Consider the following 5,004-nt stretch of genomic DNA (forward strand, 5'->3'; position numbering starts at 1 on the left):
CCCTTCAGGCCAAATTTCAGTCAGAAAGGACGCATAGTTCACGTTTGGTAGTCATTTGAAGCGAGACTGGCGCGCAAAAAAGTGCTCTTCTATCAAGACAACGCGCCTGCCACAAGTCGACCGTTGCAATGACAAAACTATTGGGCTATGAATTGATTCCTCATCCACCCTATTCTCTGGATTTGGCCCCGTGTGACTTCTTTCTGTTCCCAAACTTAAAAACTTGGCTCGGTGGGAAGAAATTCTCGTCAAATGAGGAAGTCATTATCGCCGTCAATGAGTATTTTGTAGACTTTGAGACAGCCTACTTCAAATGATTACCAAACGTGAACTATGTGTCCTTTCTGGCTGAAATTTGGTCTGAAGGGGTTCGAAGAGTGGATCTTTCGAGATGTCGCGTCATCAAATGAATTGTAGCGCTATTTCATGGAAATTTACCAAACTTATCAAACAACCCACGTATATATATGATATATATTTATAGTAATTCAAATTGAATTATTTAAGCATTAAAGATCTAGCTATTATATAACTATTATATAATGGCGATTACATCTATTTCATATTGTTGAATTTTCAAATATACGGTCCAGTAAAATTCTTATTATCTTTATTTTTATATTTATATATATAATTATAATTATATGTGGACATATTTCATATATACTTTTGTATAATTATTGGGAGTGTGCATTAATTTTAAAATTTTAAGGGATTTTTTGGTAAAAATACGACTTCATTGTGAAAAAATTGATCATTCAAAATTGTTAATCACTATTTTTTCCTATCTTTCTGATAATAGATGGATTCCAGATTGTCGAAAGAACGACACATCTTTTGAGGCTATCGACTCATTTTTATCTTCATAAGAATGGAAGCGCTGCTCAGATAGGCCATGAGTCATCGATCGAAATAAGATGATAATTGGAAGAAGCAATATCTGGAGAATGGCGGGTGTGATAGGACACCCAGTTAAGCGCTAACGTTTCTTTGACCAATTTTACATGTAGCCGAGAGTTGTCGTGCTGAAAAATCACTTTGTCGTATCTTTTCGTGTAATCTGGTCATTTTTGCTTCCAATGCTCGACTCAATTGCATTAATTGTTGTTGGTAGCGTTCTCCAATGATGGTTTCGTTGGATTGGAGCAGCTCATAATACACTACACCCAGTTGATCCCACTAAATACAAAGCATGAGCTTGACGCCATGAATTCGGCTTTGCCGTCGATGATGATGATTCGCCTAGCCTACACCATGATTTTTTGCTTCGGATTATCGTAGCGTATCCATTTTTTATCACCTGTTTTATCACAATGTGATGCAAAAAATTTTTTCTTCTGTGTTTTTGAAGCAACAATTCACAAGTCATTTTGCGTCTTTCGACATCCTTCGGCTTCAACTCGTATGGCACCCAATTTCCTTGCTTTTGAATCATTCCAATGACCTTCAAACGTCTGGAAATCGTTGATCGATTAACATTTAATGATTCTGCAAGTTCTTCTTGCGTTTGACTCGGATCTTGATCGAATAAAATTACTCGTCTTCAAACTTTTTCAGCTAGCCTGGACGTTCCTTGTCTTTCTTATCAAAATCATCTTTTTATAGCGTCGAAACCAATTAAAATCGATGGATATAATCACCATAAGCTTCCACCACCATAGCATTTGTTGACTTTCAGCAGCACTTTTCTTCAAATGGAAGCAAAAAAACAAAGCTTACCCGCAAATTACGTTTTGTTAGCACAAAATATTCGACATATTCAATGCTCAAAAAAACAATGTTGTTTATATTTAGACAAAATGACATATTAAAAAAAACTAAAGCCACATGATGCTGCTTTGAGCATGAAGATAGTAACAATGGCTCGATGCGATAGTACTAGTTATGCCAGCTCTTGAAAATCCTTTACAATTAATGCACATTCCCAATATTAGGAACCGAAAAATTTCGATCCGGATAACAGTTCGAAGCTAAGTCCAACTTTTGGCTCTAATTTTTTTACTGCAACAATTATTGAATCTTTTTCGGATTTCTGTCCTTTTTGATTTCTCTTTCGATTTCAGTTTTTTTTAGTAATTATGTACTGTAACTGTCACCGTTATTACTAAAAGAACTGATCGAAAATTGAGTAGTCTCAAATCATAATCGTAAGCAGTTCAAAATTTAAACTCATAATATAATCTCGATCTGACTCCCTGATATTATATCAGCTTTAAATTTGATTCGATTCGTTATAAATCAGCTTTGAATTAAGTTTTGACAGAAAGTCAGTAACTTCTTTAAAACAAAACATTATAATCGCGAATAATTTATTTACTTACATGTAATTCAGATATTATTTTATGTTACTTGAAACAAACTAATATATAAACGCTAATTTTAAAGTAATAAAGTATTTTTAATAACACACACGTTTTAAATTTTTTAAATAAACGAGAAAATGAAATTATTTTCAGTTACAAATATTGAAATATAAATAATACGACGAAACTGTATTAAAAATAAGATTCTTTTCATATTTTTGTTATATTTTTTTGATATACTTTTATATAAATTAAAAATGATTTATTTTTTAACATAATTTTTCCCTTTTTTGTGCATTTAATATAAATCCAAGAAATTTGATTTGATATCAACTCGTTTTTAAATTTAAAAAATTCGATTTGATTCGATTCGACATAAAAATTTAAAATTTTATTTTATTTTGAACATATTGTCAAAGATTTGATTCGATTCGATTCGTCCTCACAAATCACTCGATTCGATCATCTCTACAGACTTATTTATTTGTATATATTTTAAGTATATAAAAAGCTAAGTATATAAAAAGTATATAAAAAGTATATAAAAGTATATAAAAAGTATATAATAACATGAATAAATTTTAAACTATTGTTATATGGATGTATAATGAACTAATAATAATGGTAATAATAATGGTAATAATAAATAATTAAATAAACAAAATTAAAAGTATTTACAAAAAAAATAGAGATTGACGTTTCTTTTGATATACCTTTGTCAGCAAACGTACAAATAACCTCAACAAACGAGAATGGATTGAAATGAATTCAGATTCTCAGAAATATTGATTCACGAATGTTAAAATGAATGCTTTTCAATCCTGAATGCATTTTTATTCATTTATAGAAATTGCATGGAGGATATTTTTATGCCTTTCAATCTAAAAATAATATTAGCTTTTTCTATGCATTGTGAATACTGTTCAATTCAAAATTTTGAATAGGAAATGTAGTTTTGCATCTAATTGAATATAATTAAATCCAATTGAATTCAATTAAATCCAAAAAAAAGTATTCGCTATTTAAAATACGCATTTGGATAGAAAAAAATTTTAATCCATTCTCGTTTGCTGGGACCTAACATCTTATGCATATTTGAGATAGAATAGAATCAACTAAAGGAGTCATCATGTAAAAACATGTTCTAATTTGTCTATAAGTGCGTGCGCGCAGTGTTATATTCATCTCATGTTGTTTCCACCCTTAGTGTCTTCTATAAATTAAAGAAAAATATTTCGACTTTTTGGAATGGTTACTGCTCTTTTCTCCAATGTGTAATCTACAGGTTTTAAAAAAAGATTATTTCTTTCCTGATAAAAATCGCTAAAATCATTTAAAATCGCTGAAATTTATGTCAATTGACTCATTTCAGTATAATTCATACTGAAATAGATCAATTGACATAGATGATTTTAGCGATTTATTTCCACCAGAGTTCTGTTTTCTTTTACGGGAAATCATAATACGCAATTTTCTTTTTGCGTATATTTTCTAATTATTTATCAATTAAATTATCATAACCGAAGGCATGAAATAACTTAGAAAAAGATAAACGATTAGACCAATTTAGAACAATAATTTATTTGTATATAATTATCTTATTAGAGATTATATATGCCTAATGGACAAAGTTACTGTACATACAGTACGATTTTCGAAATAATAACTTATTTCATATAATATAGAAGTATTATTTATTATTATATATCTAATGGACAGGTTATTGTATCTGCTCTTAAATATCTTGTCGTTTATGCATCATTAATATAAATTGATGGAATATTTATAATATATATTTTCTGTTATTTGTGTAATATTTACAAATTTTGTTCACGAAGATAGAGATTATTATCTTATCGAGTTTAGCACTCATTACAACAAATCATTTGTAATTAATCATCAAATAATCATTTCATATATGGAACACAATTAGAAACAAAACAATACCATAAAACGTTCAATATTAACGTTTAATATTAATATCCATATTATATTTAATATATAACATATTATAAATATATTATATATTTATTATATATTATATTTATATTATTTATATTTTTTTATATTTAATGTTACAAACATTAAATATAATGTTACAAACATAATATTATACGTATAAAAATAAAAGAAATGGAGAATTTAATGTACTTAAGATAATTTAATATTTTTTTTATAACATCGATTTTTCAAAACTTTTCTGCAAAATTTCTAGAATATATTTTAAGTAAAAAGAATTTGTCTATCAAGGCAGACTGAAATGTTTTGCGTTTATGAAGAGATTAAAAATCAATTTTATGCATCAATATCTAGCATCCTAATAAACTTCAACTTATAGTAATACAACTTCAATGTAATCATTTTATACACATTTAACAATATAATTGTTGTGCATGTAACATGTAGTATATTTATATTGTTAAAGGTGTGAAATAACATTGATATTATATTATTGTTGATATTTACTGGGATGTGGCACACATTGAATTTTTTTCTTTCAGTTTTCAAAATTTTTTAAATTTAGATAGGAATATATATATAAATTTAACAAGTTTAATACTGATATACATATATATATATATATATATATATATATATATATATATATATATATACTACTACTACGTTAACGTACCTACTACACAACTAACTTACGTTTAACGTTTAACGTTACGTAAACGTAACTTAACTTAACTTCGTT

The sequence above is a fragment of the Atta cephalotes genome (genome assembly GCF_000143395.1).
Source record: "Atta cephalotes unplaced genomic scaffold scaffold00066, whole genome shotgun sequence".
Lineage (NCBI taxonomy): Eukaryota > Metazoa > Arthropoda > Insecta > Hymenoptera > Formicidae > Atta > Atta cephalotes.